The 18,553-nt window shown below is 45.3% G+C and overlaps 1 protein-coding gene across 1 annotated transcript in view; it reads left to right on the top strand.

Annotated features, from left to right (window-relative positions):
• Nucleotides 1–18,553, top strand: part of LOC132780022 (arf-GAP with dual PH domain-containing protein 1) — a 123,942-nt gene that overhangs the window by 1,090 nt on the left and 104,299 nt on the right. The gene's annotated exons all lie outside the window — the stretch shown is intronic.

Below are 18,553 nucleotides of genomic sequence, written 5' to 3'. Positions count from 1 at the left end.
TGTCTCTTTATTTATTTATAATTATATTTATAATTTTAAATATATTATATTTCCTGATTTTTATATATATATATATATGTGTGTGTGTGTGTTTGCATAGTGTGTGTGTGTGTGTGTGTATGTATATATATATATATAATTTCCTGATATGTGCGTGTATAATGTATTTGTGCGTATATTTATTTATTTATTTAATCATTATATTCATAATTTTATATATATACGTGTGTGTATAATGTGCATATATCAGGAAAAATATACACACATATATGTAAATATATATTTACATTATATGTATACACACACAAAATATATACCTATACACACATATACAAACATATAATGTGTATATATTTGCAGATATATATGTGTGTGTTTCTATATGTGGATATATATATTCCATATATGTGTGTGTATACATATAATGTAAATATATATTTGCATATATAATGTGTGTATATATTTCCTGATATATATGTGTGTGTATATAATGTATGTATTTATACACACATATATAATGTATATATATACATATATCTTTCCTGATATATTTGTGTGTGTTTGTATATATATGTGTGCGTATGTATATATTTTTCCATATGTGTGTATACATATGATGTATATATATACACACATATATATCACGTGTGTGTATATATTTCCTATAATGTAAATATATATTCACATATATATATTCACATATATAATGTGTTTATATATTTCCTGATATATATATGTGTGTGTATATATATATAATGTATGTATCTATACACACATATATAATGTGTGTCTAATGTATTTGTGTGTATATCTTTCCTATTTGTGTGTATATCTTTCCTACATATATATTTCCTGATATATTTGTGTGTGTTTGTATATATATGTGTGCATATGTATATATTTTCCATATGTGTGTATACATATAATGTATATATATACACACATATATATTTCATGTGTGTGTATATATATTTCCTGTGTTTGTATATATATATGTGTGTGTGAGAGAGAGCAACAGAGTGTGTATATTATATATATATATATATATAATATAATATATTTATCAAGTGTGTGTATTTCCTGTGTTTGTATGTATATGTGTGTGTGAGAGAGAGAGCAACAGAGTGTGTGTATATATTATATATATAATATAATATATATATCAAGTGTGTGTATTTCCTGTGTTTGTATGTATATGTGTGTGTGAGAGAGAGAGCGACAGAGTGTGTGTGTATATATATAATATAATATAATATAATATAATATAATATAATATAATATAATATAATATGAATCCCTTGCAAGCTTTTCCCAGATAATAATAATAATAGTACATTTTTGTTTGTTACCCACTCGACGCGGGGCACAACATAGTGGGAAGACATTCATAAAAATAGACGTTAAGAGGACGTGCACATATGGACACAGATCTCTTCCTCTTTCCGTATTTTCTGTCCTTTCTGATGGTCTCTGAGAAGGTTCAACACCCGTGAGAAGATTCAACACCCGCAGAAGGGGAAATGAATGTTATGGCTTGAAATGTGATTCAGCTTTTGGGGAAAAGTCCCAGTGAACGTCTGGGTGGGAAGGCCAGAAGGTTGTCTCCGCATCCATTCAAGGGATGAATGAGCTACGATGAAGGATGGATTTGATATTTGGGTGGTCCTCACCCCTGTTTCCCCAGCCCCCTTCCTCCTTCTCCGCCTCTTGACCAACCTAAAGCTGACGGGGATGTGGCAATTGCAGGTTCCGTGTCAGAAGACAAAGAGGAACCGGCAGCCTGATGTCATAGAAGCAGAGACGCATGGAGACCACATGGTCATCTAGTCCAACCCTATTTTGCCATCCAGCCTCTGTATAAAAGCCTCCCAAGGAAGGAGCTTCCATTGGAGAGCATCTAAGCTATGGCCACTAAAGAAAGTCAGTATGATGGTCTTCTAAGATATGGCCACCAAAGAAAGTCATTATGATGGTCATCTAAGCTACGACCAGTAATGAAAGTCAGCATCATGGTCTTCTAAGCTACGGCCACCAAAGAAAGTCATTATGATGGTCATCTAAGCTACGACCAGTAATGAAAGTCAGCATCATGGTCTTCTAAGCTACGGCCACCAAAGAAAGTCAGTATGATGGTCTTCTAAGCTATGGCCACCAAAGAAAGTCAGTATGATGGTCATCTAAGCAATGGCCACCACACAAAAGCCAGTATGATGGTCATCTAAGCCATGGCCATCAAAGAAAGTCAGTATGATGGTCATCTAAGCCAAGACCAGTAAAGAAAGTCCCAATGATGGTCTTCTAAGCGATGGCCACAAATGATAGTCTTCTAAGCTATGGTCATGAAAGAAAGTCCCACTGTCATTTAAGCTATGGCCGACAAAGAAAGTATGATGGTTTTCCAAACTATGTCCACTAAAGAAAGTCAATGTGATGGTCTTCAAAACTATAGCCACCAGAGAAAATCAGTATGAAGGTCATCTAAGCTACGGCCACCAAAGAAAGTCCCCATGATGGTGTTCTAAGCTATGGCCATCAAAGTCCCAATGATGGTCTAAGCTATGGCCACCAAACAAAAGTCAGTATGATGGTCATCTAAGCTGTGGCCAATAAAGAAAGTCATTGTGATGCTCATCTAAGCTATGGCCATTTAAGAAAGTCCATATGGTGGTCATCTAAGCTGTGGCCACCAAAGAAAGTCAGTATGGTGGTCAACTAAGTTATGGCCACTAAAGAAAGTCCATATGGTAGTCATCTAAGCTATTGCCACCAAAGAAAATCAGTATGGTATTCTAAGATATGGCCACTAAAAAGGCAGTATGATGGTCATCTAAGCTATGACCATCAAAGAAAGTCCCAATGATGGTCTTCTAAGCTATGGTCATGAAAGAAAGTCCCACTGTCATTTAAGCTATGGCCGACAAAGAAAGTATGATGGTCTTCCAAACTACGGCCACTAAAGAAAGTCAAAGTGATGGTCTTCAAAGCTATAGCCACCAAAGAAAGTCAGCATGATGGTCATCTAAGCTATGGCCACCAAAGACAGTTACTATAATGGTCTTCTAAGCTATGGCCACCAAAGAAAGTCAGTATGATGGTCATCTAAGCTATGGCCACCAAAGAAAGTCAGTATGATGGTCTTCTAAACCATGGCCACTAAAGAAAGTCCATATGGTGGTCATCTAAGTTATGGCCACTAAAGAAAGTCCATATGGTAGTCATCTAAGCTATTGCCACCAAAGAAAATCAGTATGATGGTCTTCTAAGCTATGGCCACAAAAGAAAGTTCATATAGTGGTCATCTAAGCTATGGTCACCAAGGAAAATCAGTATGATGGTCTTCTAAACTATGGCCACTAAGGAAAGTCAGTATGATTGTCTTCTAAGCTATGGCCATTAAAGAAAGTCAGTATGGTGGTCTTCTAAGCTATGGCCACTAAAAATGCAGTATGATGGTCTTCAAAGCTATGGTCACCAAAGAAAGTCAGTATGATGGCCATCTAAGCTGTGGCCACCAACGTTTCAAGAGGGTTTGTTCTTGTGACTTGATCTTGATTGCTTCCTGATGCACACACACACACACACACACACACACCTTCTGAACAACTTGGATGCATTCTTTTGTGAGACCGTTGCAAATTTTATTACTGGGATTAATAACTTTTTAAGTGTGCTTTCCTTCGTATCTGTGTGTTGAGATTTTGTTGTTGTAGGCCAATAAAGGTCCTGTGTGTGTGTGTGTTCTTTGATAATCTGGATTATATAGCTGTGTAGAAGGGCCCTAAGTTGGATCTACACTGCTATATAATCCAGTTCGAAGCAGATAAAGTATTTATTTATTTACTGTATCGGAGGTGAACCAAGGCTACAGTTCTAATGTATTTAAGAAACACAAAGTTTTAAAAACTTGGCATTATACTAAATGACCAATAGCTGACCACTTGGAGTGCCTCTGGTGTTGCTGCAAGGAGGTACTCCATTGTGCATGTAGCAGGGCTCAAGTTGCGTTGTAATAGGCAGTCTGTGGTTTGCTCTTCTCCACACTCGCATGTTGTGGATTCAACTTTGTAGCCCCGTTTCTGAAGGTTGGATCTGCATCTCGTGGTGCCAGAGCGCAGTCTGTTCAGTGTCTTCCAAGTTGCCCAGTCTTCTGTACGTCCAGGAGGGAATCTCTCATTTGGTATCAGCCATTGGTTGAGGTTTGGGTTTGAGCCTGCCACTTTTGGACTCTTGCTTGCTGAAGTGTTCCTGTGAGTTTCTCTGTAAATCTTAGGAAGCTATTTCTTGATTTAAGACGTTGGCTTGCTGGCTGATATCCAAACAGAGGATGGGCCGGAGATGTCAATACCTTGGTCCTTCCATTACTGGTTGCTATCAGGTGGTGCAATACTGCTAAACAGTGTAGTTTTTCCAGCGGCGTAGGGTGTAGACATCCAGTGATAATGCGGCATGTCTCATTAAGGGCCACATCCACTGTTTTAATGTGGTGATATATATTCCACACTGGGCATGCGTACTCAACAGCAGAGTATTTATTTATTTATTGTGTCAGGAGCAATCAGACAATTGTATTACATTTTTAACAAAACAAACAAACAGACAAAACACAGAATTTGCAAGCTTGGTAGTTGATTAGATGTCCTTTGACCAGTATCTGGCCCCTTGGAGTGCCTCTGGTGTTGCCGCAAGAAGGTCCTCCCTTGTGCATGTGGCAGGGCTCAGGGTGCATTGCAGCAGGTGGTCAGTGGTTTGCTCTTCTCCACACTCGCATGTCGTGGATTCCACTTTGTGGCCCCATTTCTGAAGGTTGGCTCTGCATCTCGTGGTGCCAGAGCGCAGTCTGTTCAGTGCCTTCCAAGTCGCCCAGTTTTCTGTGTGCCCAGGGGGGAGTCTCTCATTTGGTATCAGCCATTAATTGAGGTGCTGGGTTTGAGCCTGCCAGTTTTGGACTCTTGCTTGCTGAGGTGTTCCTGTGAGTATCTCTGTAAATCTTAGGAAGCTATTTCTTGATTTAAGACGTTGGCTTGCTGGCTGATATCCAAACAGAGGATGGGCCGGAGATGTCAATACCTTGGCCCTTCCATTACTGGTTGCTATCAGATGGTGCAATACTGGCTAAACAGTATAGTTTCTCCAGTGGCGTAGGGTGTAGACATCCAGTGGTAATGCGGCATGCCTCATTAAGAGCCACATCCACTGTTTTAATGTGGTGATATATATTCCACATTGGGCATGCGTTCTCAACAGCAGAGTATTTATTTATTTATTGGGTCAGGAGCAATCAGACAACTGTATTACATTTTTAACAAAACAAACAAACAAACAGACAAAACAAAGAATTTGCAAGCTTGGTAGTTGATTAAATGTCCTTTGACCAGTATCTGGCCACTTGGAGTGCCTCTGGTGTTACTATAAGAAGGTCCTCCCTTGTGCATGTGGCAGGGCTCAGGTTGCGTTGTAGTAGGCGGTCTGTGGTTTGCTCTTCTCCACATTCGCATATCATGGACTCCACTTTGTGGCCCCATTTTTGAAGGTTGGCTCTGCATCTCGTGGTGCCAGAGCACAGTCTGTTCAGTGTCTTCCAAGTTGCCCAGTCTTCTGTACGTCCAGGAGGGAATCTCTCATTTGGTATCAGCCATTGGTTGAGGTTTTGGGTTTGAGCCTGCCACTTTTGGACTCTTGCTTGCTGGGGTGTTCCTGTGAGTCTCTCTGTAAACCTTAGGAAGCTATTTCTTGATTTAAGCTATTAGCTTGCTGGCTGATATCCAAGCAGAGGATGGGCCGGAGATGTCAATACCTTGGTCCTTCCATTACTGGTTGCTATCAGATGGTGCAATACTGGCTAAACAGTATAGTTTCTCCAGCAGCGTAGGGTGTAGACATCCAGTGATAATGCGGCATGTCTCATTAAGAGCCACATCCACTGTTTTAATGTGGTGATATATATTCCACACTGGGCATGTGTACTCAGCAGCAGAGTAGCCAAGTGCAAGGGCAGATGTCTTCACTGTGCCTGGTTGTGATCCCCAGGTTGTGCCAGTCAGCTTTCGTATGGTATTATTTCTAGCACCCACCTTTTGCTTAATAGTCAAGCAGTGCTTCTTGTAAATCAGAGCATGGTCCAGGGTGACTTCTAGATATTTGGGTGCGCTGCAATGCTCCAGTGGGATTCCTTCCCAGGTCATCCTCAGAGCTTGAGATGCTTCTCTGTTCTTGAGATGAAAGGCACATGTCTGTGTTTTAGATGGATTACGAATCAGCTGGTTTTCCCTGTAATAGGCAGTAAGAGCACCTAAAGCTTTGGAGAGCTTCTGTTCCACCATTTCAAAGCTCCCTTCTTGGGTGGTGATGGCACGATCGTCAGCATAGATGAAACTCTCTGTCCCTTCTGGCAGTGGCTGGTCATTTGTGTAGGTGTTAAATATTGATGGAGCGAGCCCACTCCCCTGAGGCAGGCCATTCTTTTGCCTTCGCAACCCACTCCTTTGACCCTGGAACTCAACAAAAAAGCTCCTGTTTTGTAGCAGATTTTCCATGAAGCTGGTGAAGAGGTATTATAAGTTTTTCTTAGGAGAAGGCGACAATTTATGGTGGCATAAGCTACTGACATATCTATGAAGACAGTATCAAACTGCATTAATTCTGCACTGTAGATGCACTTTCGGATGTGACTGGAGGCTCCCTGAACATCCAGGCAGTCTTGCTCCGGTAAAGATTTTACAAAATAGGTTGTTGTTGTTGTTGTTGTTGTTATTGTGCTTATATCCTGCCTTTCCTCCCTGTGAGGACTCAAGGTGGCTAACAATCCCACACTTTGGTCATCTATATAAATAAAAATGTAATGTTCGTTTGTGGGATTAACAGAACTCAAAAACCAGTGGGCCAATTGACACCAAATTTGGACACAAGACACCTAACAACCCAATGTATGCCCTTCACACACAAAAAATTGATTTTGTCATTTGGGAGTTGTAGTTCTTGGGATTTATAGTTCACCTACAATCAAAGAGCATTCTGAACTCCACCAATTATGGCATTGAACCAAATGTGGCATACAGGACTCCCATGACCAACAGAAAACACTAGAAGGGTTTGGTGGACATTGACCTTGAGTTTGGGAGTTGTAGTTCACCTCCATCCAGAGAGCACTGTGGACTCAAACAATGATGGATCTGGACCAAACTTGGCATGAATATTCCATATGCCCAAATATGAACACAGATGAAGTTTGGAGGAAATAGACCTTGACATTTGGGAGTTGTAGTTACTGGGATTTATAGTTCACCTACAATTCAAGAGCATTCTGAACCCTACCAACAATGGAATTGAATCCAGACTTGGCACACAGAACTTCCATGACTGACGGAAAGTACAGGAAGGGTTTGGTGGACATTGATCTTGAGTTTGAGAGTTGTAGTTCACCTCCATCCAGGGAGCACTGTGGACTCAAACAATGATGGATCTGGACCAAAGTTGGCATGAATACTCTATATGTCCAAATATGAACACAGATGAAGTTTGGGGGAAATAGACCTTGACATTTGGGAGTTGTAGTTACTGGGATTTATAGTTCACCTACAATCAAAGAGCATTCTGAACTCCACGAATGATAGAATTGGGGCAAACTTCCCACAGAGAAGCCCCATGACCAACAGAAAATACTTAAGGCCATCCATTCCAACTCCCTTCACCAGGGCAAGAAAACGTAATCAAAGCCCTCCTGACAAAGAGCCATCCAGCCATAGATAGAGATAGATATGTTTCACACACACACACAGAGAGATATAGTATCATAGATTTGAAAGGGACCCCTGAAGAAGGACAATTATATGCTGCATGTTCCAGAGTAGGCAAACCAGACACTCTCCACATCAATACTGACAAAGAAACAACAAGAAATACTGTTTACTCACAAGCATAAAGACATTAGAATCAAAGAGTTGGAAGAGACCTCATGGGCCATCCAGTCCAACCCCATTGTGCCAAGAAGCAGGAATATTGCATTCAAATCACCCCTGACAGATGGCCATCCAGCCTCTGTTTAAAAGCCTCCAAAGAAGGAGCCTCCACCACACTCCGGGGCAGAGAGTTCCACTGCTGAACGGCTCTCACAGTCAGGAAGTTCTTCCTCGTGTTCAGATGGAATCTCCTCTCTTGTAGTTTGAAGCCATTGTTCCATTGCGTCCTAGTCTCCAGGGAAGCAGAAAACAAGCTTGCTCCCTCCTCCCTGTGGCTTCCTCTCACATATTTATCCATGGCTATCCTATCTCCTCTCAGCCTTCTCTTCTTCAGGTTAAACATGCCCAGTTCCCTAAGCCGCTCCTCATAGGGCTTGTTCTCCAGACCCTTACATATATTAGAAACCAACACTTTCTCATTCCTTTATTTTCCAGATCACCAGGCTGGGCCACAGCAACGCCTGGCAGGGGACGGCTAGTAGTTTAATACAATTCTTTTAAAGAAACACGGTTAAATAATACATTGCGGATTAAAATGAAATACCCTTTGCAATCCACTGTGTTGATACTGACCTCTGGCCGGCACCTGATTTGCTGGACTTTGCTCCACTTTCTCCCCGTTTCCGCTCTGTTATATTTATTTATCGAGTCATCAGCAACCAGTCAATTATATTACATTTCTAACAGAACAAAGCAAATAAACAGACAAAATGCAAAAATACAAAATACAGAATACAAAATTCGTGAGTTTGGTAGTTGGTTAAATGTCCTTGGACCAGTATCTGTCCCCTTGGAGTGCCTCTGGTGTTGCCGCAAGGAGGTCCTCCATTGTGCATGTGGCAGGGCTCAGGTTGCATTGCAGCAGGTGGTCAGTGGTTTGCTCTTCTCCACACTCGCATGTCGTGGACTCCACTTTGTAGCCCCATTTCTGAAGGTTGGCTCTGCATCTCATGGTGCCAGAGCGCAGTCTGTTCAGCGCCTTCCAAGTCGCCCAGTCTTTTTCTGTGTGCCCAGGAGGGAGTCTCTCATCTGGTATCAGCCATTGGTTGAGGGTCTGGGTTTGAGCCTGCCACTTTTGGACTCTCGCTTGCTGAAGTGTTCCAGCGAGTGTCTCTGTAGATCTTAGAAAACTATTTCTAGATTTAAGTTGTTGACGTTCTGGCTGATACCCAAACAAGGGATGAGCTGGAGATGTCTCTGCCTTGGTCCTTTCACTATTGGCTGCCACTTCCCAGCGGATGTCAGGTGGTGCAATACCGGCTAAGCAGTGTAATTTCTCCAGTGGTGTAGGGCGCAGGCACCCCGTGACAATGCGGCATGTCTCATTAAGAGCCACATCCACTGTGGTGAGATGCGTTCCACACTACCCAGTGCCCAGCAGCAGAGTAGCATAGCACAAGGGCAGATGTCTTCACTGTGCCTGGTTGTGATCCCCAGGTTGTGCCAATCAGCTTGCATATGGTATTATTTCTAGCACCCACTTTTTGCTTAATAGTCAAGCAGTGCTTCTTGTAAATCAGAGCACGGTCCAGGGTGACTTCTAGATATTTGGGTGCGCTGCAATGCTCCAGTGGGATTCCTTTCCAGGTCATCCTCAGAGCTTGAAATGCTTGTCTGTTCTTGAGATGAAAGGCACACGTCTGTGTTTTAGATGGATTAGGAATCAGTTGATTTTACCTGTAATAGGCAGTAAGAGCACCTAAAACTTTGGAGAGCTTCATTCAACCATTTCAAAGCTCCTTTCTTGGGTGGTGATGGCACGATCATCAGCATAGATGAAACTCTCTGTCCCTTCTGGCAGTGGCTGGTCATTGGTGTAGGTGTTAAATATTGATGGAGCGAGCCCACTCCCCTGAGGCAGGCCATTCTTTTGTCTTCGCAGCCCACTCCTTTGACCCTGGAACTCAACAAAAAAGCTCCTGTTTTGTAGCAGATTTTCCATGAAGCCGGTGAAGTGGTAGTCCTTTGTGATATTAAAAGTTTTTCTTAGGAGAAGGCGACAATTTATGGTGTCATAAGCTACTGACAAGTCTATGAAGACAGTATCAAACTGCATTAATTCTGCACTGTAGATGCACTTTCGGATGTGACTGGAGGCTCCCTGAACATCCAGTTAGTCTTGCTCCGGAAGAGATTTTAAAAAATAGGTTGTTGTTGTTGTTGTTGTTGTTTGTGCTTATATCCTGCCTTTCTCCCTGTGAGGACTCAAAGCAGCTAACAGTCCCAACTATTGTCATAGTTTAATGCAATTATTTTAACAAACACAATTAAATAATACATTCTGGATTAAAATGAAATACCCTTTGCAATCCACTCTGTTGATATTGACCTCTGGCCGGCACCTGATTTGCTGGACTTTGCTCCTTGCTCCACTTTCCCCGTTTGCTCTCTGTTAAAAATACACAAAGCACGGACTATAACGAAGGGTTGCTGCTATCCGTTGGAAAGTTTCCTCCATTGCCTTTTGGAAATATCCTCAAGATTGAACGTATTTTGAAACAAGAACAGGTCTGACAACAACTAAATGTCAGAGAGGTGCTTCTTTGGGTCAAGTCTCTCCGGCTGGAGTTGGGAAAGAGGTCAGCAGAGTCAAGGCTTGGCCGCAGGGCATTGCACACCAGAGTTTCCAGGTCTACTTCACCCAAGTTTTGCAAAGTTTGGCTTGCAAAAGCTCTGGTCATTGGTCAAGGCTGCTGGGAGTTGCAACCCATTGAGATCCAGAGTCAAGGCTTGGCCGCAGGGCATTGCACGCCAGAGTTTCCAGGTCTTCTTCACCCAAGTTTTGCAAAGTTTGGCTTGCAAAAGCTCTGGCCATTGGTCAAGGCTGCTGGGAGTTGCAACCCATTGAGATCCAGAGTCAAGGCTTGGCCGCAGGGCATTGCACGCCAGATTTTCCAGGTCTTCTTCACCCAAGTTTTGCAAAGTTTGGCTTGCAAAAGCTCTGGTCATTGGTCAAGGCTGCTGGGAGTTGCAACCCATTGAGATCCAGAGTCAAGGCTTGGCCGCAGGGCATTGCACACCAGAGTTTCCAGGTCTTCTTCACCCAAGTTTTGCAAAGTTTGGCTTGCAAAAGCTCTGGTCATTGGTCAAGGCTGCTGGGAGTTGCAACCCATTGAGATCCAGAGTCAAGGCTTGGCCGCAGGGCATTGCACGCCAGAGTTTCCAGGTCTTCTTCACCCAAGTTTTGCAAAGTTTGGCTTGCAAAAGCTCTGGTCATTGGTCAAGGCTGCTGGGAGTTGCAACCCATTGAGATCCAGAGTCAAGGCTTGGCTGCAGGGCATTGCACACCAGAGTTTCCAGGTCTTCTTCACCCAGGTTTTGCAAAGTTTGGCTTGCAAAAGTTCTGGTCATTGGTCAAGGCTGCTGGGAGTTGCAACCCATTGAGATCCAGAGTCAAGGCTTGGCCGCAGGGCATTGCACACCAGAGTTTCCAGGTCTTCTTCACCCAAGTTTTGCAAAGTTTGGCTTGCCAAAGCTCTGGTCATTGGTCAAGGCTGCTGGGAGTTGCAACCCATTGAGATCCAGAGTCAAGGCTTGGCCGCAGGGCATTGCACACCAGAGTTTCCAGGTCTTCTTCACCCAAGTTTTGCAAAGTTTGGCTTGCAAAAGCTCTGGTCATTGGTCAAGGCTGCTGGGAGTTGCAACCCATTGAGATCCAGAGTCAAGGCTTGGCCGCAGGGCATTGCATGCCAGAGTTTCCAGGTCTTCTTCACCCAAGTTTTGCAAAGTTTGGCTTGCAAAAGCTCTGGTCATTGGTCAAGGCTGCTGGGAGTTGCAACCCATTGAGATCCAGAGTCAAGGCTTGGCCGCAGGGCATTGCATGCCAGAGTTTCCAGGTCTTCTTCACCCAAGTTTTGCAAAGTTTGGCTTGCAAAAGCTCTGGTCATTGGTCAAGGCTGCTGGGAGTTGCAACCCATTGAGATCCAGAGTCAAGGCTTGGCCGCAGGGCATTGCACACCAGAGTTTCCAGGTCTTCTTCACCCAAGTTTTGCAAAGTTTGGCTTGCAAAAGCTCTGGTCATTGGTCAAGGCTGCTGGGAGTTGCAACCCATTGAGATCCAGAGTCAAGGCTTGGCCGCAGGGCATTGCACGCCAGAGTTTCCAGGTCTTCTTCACCCAAGTTTTGCAAAGTTTGGCTTGCAAAAGCTCTGGTCATTGGTCAAGGCTGCTGGGAGTTGCAACCCATTGAGATCCAGAGTCAAGGCTTGGCCGCAGGGCATTGCACACCAGAGTTTCCAGGTCTTCTTCACCCAGGTTTTGCAAAGTTTGGCTTGCAAAAGCTCTGGTCATTGGTCAAGGCTGCTGGGAGTTGCAACCCATTGAGATCCAGAGTCAAGGCTTGGCCGCAGGGCATCGCACGCCAGAGTTTCCAGGTCTTCTTCACCCAAGTTTTGCAAAGTTTGGCTTGCAAAAGCTCTGGTCATTGGTCAAGGCTGCTGGGAATTGCAACCCATTGAGATCCAGTGTTAAGGCTTGGCCGCAGGGCATTGCACACCAGAGTTTCCAGGTCTTCTTCACCCAAGTTTTGCAAAGTTTGGCTTGCAAAATCTCTGGTCATTGGTCAAGGCTGCTGGGAGTTGCAACCCATTGAGATCCAGAGTCAAGGCTTGGCCGCAGGGCATCGCACGCCAGAGTTTCCAGGTCTTCTTCACCCAAGTTTTGCAAAGTTTGGCTTGCAAAATCTCTGGTCATTGGTCAAGGCTGCTGGGAGTTGCAACCCATTGAGATCCAGAGTCAAGGCTTGGCCGCAGGGCATCGCACGCCAGAGTTTCCAGGTCTTCTTCACCCAGGTTTTGCAAAGTTTGGCTTGCAAAAGCTCTGGTCATTGGTCAAGGCTGCTGGGAGTTGCAACCCATTGAGATCCAGAGTCAAGGCTTGGCCGCAGGGCATCGCACGCCAGAGTTTCCAGGTCTTCTTCACCCAGGTTTTGCAAAGTTTGGCTTGCAAAAGCTCTGGTCATTGGTCAAGGCTGCTGGGAGTTGCAACCCATTGAGATCCAGAGTCAAGGCTTGGCCGCAGGGCATCGCACGCCAGAGTTTCCAGGTCTTCTTCACCCAGGTTTTGCAAAGTTTGGCTTGCAAAAGCTCTGGTCATTGGTCAAGGCTGCTGGGAGTTGCAACCCATTGAGATCCAGAGTCAAGGCTTGGCCGCAGGGCATCGCACGCCAGAGTTTCCAGGTCTTCTTCACCCAGGTTTTGCAAAGTTTGGCTTGCAAAAGCTCTGGTCATTGGTCAAGGCTGCTGGGAGTTGCAACCCATTGAGATCCAGAGTCAAGGCTTGGCCGCAGGGCATCGCACGCCAGAGTTTCCAGGTCTTCTTCACCCAGGTTTTGCAAAGTTTGGCTTGCAAAAGCTCTGGTCATTGGTCAAGGCTGCTGGGAGTTGCAACCCATTGAGATCCAGAGTCAAGGCTTGGCCGCAGGGCATCGCACGCCAGAGTTTCCAGGTCTTCTTCACCCAAGTTTTGCAAAGTTTGGCTTGCAAAATCTCTGGTCATTGGTCAAGGCTGCTGGGAGTTGCAACCCATTGAGATCCAGAGTCAAGGCTTGGCCGCAGGGCATTGCACGCCAGAGTTTCCAGGTCTTCTTCACCCAGGTTTTGCAAAGTTTGGCTTGCAAAATCTCTGGTCATTGGTCAAGGCTGCTGGGAGTTGCAACCCATTGAGATCCAGAGTCAAGGCTTGGCCGCAGGGCATCGCACGCCAGAGTTTCCAGGTCTTCTTCACCCAAGTTTTGCAAAGTTTGGCTTGCAAAATCTCTGGTCATTGGTCAAGGCTGCTGGGAGTTGCAACCCATTGAGATCCAGAGTCAAGGCTTGGCCGCAGGGCATCGCACGCCAGAGTTTCCAGGTCTTCTTCACCCAAGTTTTGCAAAGTTTGGCTTGCAAAATCTCTGGTCATTGGTCAAGGCTGCTGGGAGTTGCAACCCATTGAGATCCAGAGTCAAGGCTTGGCCGCAGGGCATCGCGCGCCAGAGTTTCCAGGTCTTCTTCACCCAAGTTTTGCAAAGTTTGGCTTGCAAAAGCTCTGGTCATTGGTCAAGGCTGCTGGGAGTTGCAACCCATTGAGATCCAGAGTCAAGGCTTGGCCGCAGGGCATTGCACGCCAGAGTTTCCAGGTCTTCTTCACCCAAGTTTTGCAAAGTTTGGCTTGCAAAAGCTCTGGTCATTGGTCAAGGCTGCTGGGAGTTGCAACCCATTGAGATCCAGAGTCAAGGCTTGGCCGCAGGGCATCGCACGCCAGAGTTTCCAGGTCTTCTTCACCCAAGTTTTGCAAAGTTTGGCTTGCAAAAACTCTGGTCATTGGTCAAGGCTGCTGGGAGTTGCAACCCATTGAGATCCAGAGTTCTCGTATGTTTCCTTTGTGTTTCCTATCTCTTTATTTATTATTTATTTCAAAGTTTTATATACCGAGCTTCTCACCTCATAAGAGGGACTCAACCCGGTTTCCAACCATAAAAACACATAATATCAAAATACACATTACAATAAAACATTAAAAAAGCACATACATTTAAAACTACAGTGGTCAGTCGTCACACTAAAATCGAATATACACCGTCTTCCATCCAGATCATTGTCTCATTCTTCGAAAGCCTGTCTCCATAACCCCGACTTCACCTCTTTCCTGAGTGTCAGGAATGGGGGACAAGCCCTATGAGAACAAGCCCTATGAGGAGCGGCTTAAGGAGCTGGGCATGTTTAGCCTGAAGAAGAGAAGGCTGAGAGGAGATATGATAGTCATGTATCAATATGTGAGAGGAAGCCACAGGGAGGAGGGAGCAGATCAAGGGCCTGGAGAACAAGCCCTATGAGGAGCGGCTTAAGGAGCTGGGCATGTTTAGCCTGAAGAAGAGAAGGCTGAGAGGAGATATGATAGCCAGGTATAAATATGTGAGAGGAAGCCACAGGGAGGAGGGAGCAAGCTTGTTTTCTGCTTCCCTGGAGACTCGGATGCAATGGAACAATGGCTTCAAACTACAAGGCCTACTAGTGTGTCATATATGATTTGGAGGGGGCTACAGAGCCCATCTAGTCCATCTTCCTGCCATAGACATGAGTTGGAGGGGGCTCCAGAGGCCATCTAGATTATCCTCCTGCCATAGACATGAGTTGGAGGGGGCTCCAGAGGCCATCTAGATTATCCTCCTGCCATAGACATGAGTTGGACGGGCCCCAGAGGCCATCGTACTCTCTCCTGAGAAACCCACAGTGAAGGTCTACTAGTGTGTCAAACATGAGTTGGAGGGGGCCCCAGAGTACTCTCTCCTGAGAAGCTCAAACTACAAGAAGATTCCATCTGAACATGAGGAAGAACTTCTTGACTGTGAGAGCCGTTCAGCAGTGGAACTCTCTGCCCCGGAGTGTGGTGGAGGCTCCTTCTTTGGAAGCTTTTAAGCAGAGGCTGGGTGGCCATCTGTCAGGGGTGCTTTGAATGCAATATTCCTTCTTCTTGGCAGAATGGGGTTGGACAGTTTCCTATCTGCATCTCTACACCTTCAAGTCAATGTATGGTGATCCCATACATTTTTCAAAGGCAGGCTAAAAGCTATTTATTCAGGCAGGCTTTTCAGAGTGTTGTGGTTTGTAGCTTTGGATATAGAATCCTAGAGTTGGAAGAGACCTCATGGGCCATCCAGTCAAATAACGAAGCGTACTACCTCAGTCAGCTCTAAAGCCCGAAGCGGCTCTTATCTTTTATTCCAACTTACACTATTTACAGGAGCAGAAACTGTACATCGCTGGAAGCTGAAACCACATGGCTATCTAATTTCTGTGGAATGTAAACATATAGAATCCTAGAGTTGGAAGAGACCTCCTGGGCCATCATCCAGTCTAACTCCAATCGGGTCCACATTTGGGCATATTAAGTATTCGTGCCAAGTTTGGTCCTGATCCATCCTTGTTTGGGTCCACATTGCTCTCTGGATGTAAGTGAACTACAACTCCCAAAACTCAGGGTCAATGCCCACCAAACCCTTCCCGTATTTTCTGTTGGTCATGAGAGTTCTGTGTGCCAAGTTTGGTTGAACTTCATTGTTGGTGGAGTTCATAATGCTCTTTGATGGTGGGTGAACTATAAATATCAGCAACTACAACTCCCAAATGTCAAGGTCTATTTTCCCCAAATATTTGGTTTGCTCCTGACACGATAAATAAATAGCAAGGAGAATGTGTTGTCGAAGGCTTTGATGGCCGGAATCACTGGATTGTTGTAGGTTTTTTCGGGCTATATGGCCGTGTTCTAGAGGCATTCTCTCCTGACGTTTCGCCTGCATCTATGGCAAGCATCCTCAGAGGTAGTGAGGTCTGTTGGAAGTAGGAAAATGGGTTCATATATCTGTGGAATGACCAAGGTGGGACAAAGAACTCTTGTCTGTTGGAGCTAGGGGTGAATGTTTCAACTGACCACCTTAATTAGCATATAATGGCCTGTGTTGTTGTTGGTTTTTTCGGGCTATAGAGCCATGTTCTAGAGGCATTCTCTCCTGACGTTTCGCCTGCATCTATGGCAAGCATCCTCAGAGGTGGTGAGGTCTGTTGGAAGTAGGAAAATGGGTTCATATATCTGTGGAATGACCAGGGTGGGACAAAGGACTCTTCTCTGCTGGAGCTAGGGGTGAATGTTTTAACTGACCACCTTGATTAGCATATAATGGCCTGGGTTGTTGTAGGTTTTCTCGGGCTCTATGGCCATGTTCTAGAGGCATTCTCTCCTGACGTTTCGCCTGCATCTATGGCAAGTATCCTTAGAGGTAGTGAGGTCTTGTCGAAGGCTTTCATGGCCGGAATCACTGGGTTGTTGTAGGTTCTTTCGGGCTATATGGCCATGGTCTAGAAGCATTCTCTCCTGACGTTTCGCCTGCATCTATGGCAAGCATCCTCAGAGGTAGTGAGGTCTGTTGGAAGTAGGAAAATGGGTTCATATATCTGTGGAATGACCAGAGTGGGACAAAGGACTCTTGTCTGCTGGAGCTAGGTGTGAATGTGTCAACTGACCACCTTAATTAGCATATAATGGCCTGGGTTGTTGTAGGTTTTTTCAGGCTATATGGCCATGTTCTAGAGCAGCGGTTCTCAACCTGGGGGTCGCGACCCCCAAGGGGGTCGTTTGGCTATTTCGGAGGGGTCGCGAGGCTGCCTCCTTTGGGCCCGCCCCCACGTCTTTGGCCCAATCCCCAAGGCTTTGTGCAAGGCCAGGCCTCACGTGAAGGAGCCCTCACCTGCCTCGCACTAGCCAGCAAGGGCACGGGCTCATTCGCACAAGGCCTGACTTTGCGCAAAGCCTGCCTCGCCTGCTTTGCACTGTCGAAAATAATTTTATGGTTGGGGGTCACGACAACATGAGGAACCATAATTGGGGGTCACAGTGTTAGAAAGGTTGAGAACCACTGTTCTAGAGGCATTCTCTCCTGACGTTTCGCCTGCATCTATGGCGAGCATCCTCAGAGGTAGTGAGATCTGTTGGAAGTAGGAAAATGGGTTTATATATCTGTGGAATGACCAGGTTGGGACAAAGGACTCTTGTCTGCTGGAGCTAGGTGTGAATGTTTCAACTGACCACCTTAATTAGCATATAATGGCCTAGGTTGTTGTATGTTTTTTCGGGCTATAGAGCCATGTTCTAGAGGCATCCTCTCCTGACGTTTCGCCTGCATCTATGGCAAGCATCCTGAGAGGTAGTGAGGTCTTGTCGAAGGCTTTCATGGCCGGAATCACTGGGTTGTTGTAGGTTTTTTCAGGCTATATGGCCATGGTCTAGAAGCATTCTCTCCTGACATTTCGCCTGCATCTGTGGCAAGCATCCTCAGAGGTAGTGAGGTCTGTTGGAAGTAGGAAAATGGGTTCATATATCTGTGGAATGACCAGGGTGGGACAAAGGACTCTTCTCTGCTGGAGCTAGGTGTGAATGTTTCAACTGACCACCTTAATTAGCATATAATGGCCTGGGTCGTTGTAGGTTTTTTCGGGCTATATGGCCATGTTCTAGAGCAGCGGTTCTCAACCTGGAGTTCGCGACCCCCAAGGGGGTCGTTTGGCTATTTCGGCGGGGTCGCGAGGCTGCCTCCTTTGGGCCCACCGCCAAGTCTTTGGCCCAATCCCCAAGGCTTTGTGCAAGGCCAGGCCTCACGTGAAGGAGCCCTCACCTGCCTCGCACTAGCCAGCAAGGGCACGGGCTCATTCGCACAAGGCCTGACTTTGCGCAAAGCCTGCCTCGCCTGCTTTGCACTGTCGAAAATAATTTTATGGTTGGGGGTCACGACAGCATGAGGAACCATAATTGGGGGTCACAGTGTTAGAAAGGTTGAGAACCACTGTTCTAGAGGCATTCTCTCCTGACGTTTCGCCTGCATCTATGGCGAGCATCCTCAGAGGTAGTGAGATCTGTTGGAAGTAGGAAAATGGGTTTATATATCTGTGGAATGACCAGGTTGGGACAAAGGACTCTTGTCTGCTGGAGCTAGGTGTGAATGTTTCAACTGACCACCTTAATTAGCATATAATGGCCTAGGTTGTTGTACGTTTTTTCGGGCTATAGAGCCATGTTCTAGAGGCATCCTCTCCTGACGTTTCGCCTGCATCTATGGCAAGCATCCTGAGA

The sequence above is a fragment of the Anolis sagrei genome, chromosome X (assembly GCF_037176765.1).
Source record: "Anolis sagrei isolate rAnoSag1 chromosome X, rAnoSag1.mat, whole genome shotgun sequence".
In the NCBI taxonomy this organism is placed as follows: domain Eukaryota; kingdom Metazoa; phylum Chordata; class Lepidosauria; order Squamata; family Dactyloidae; genus Anolis; species Anolis sagrei.
The sequence above is the reverse complement of the archived record's forward strand: the minus strand, read 5'-3'. Positions and strand labels throughout refer to the sequence as shown.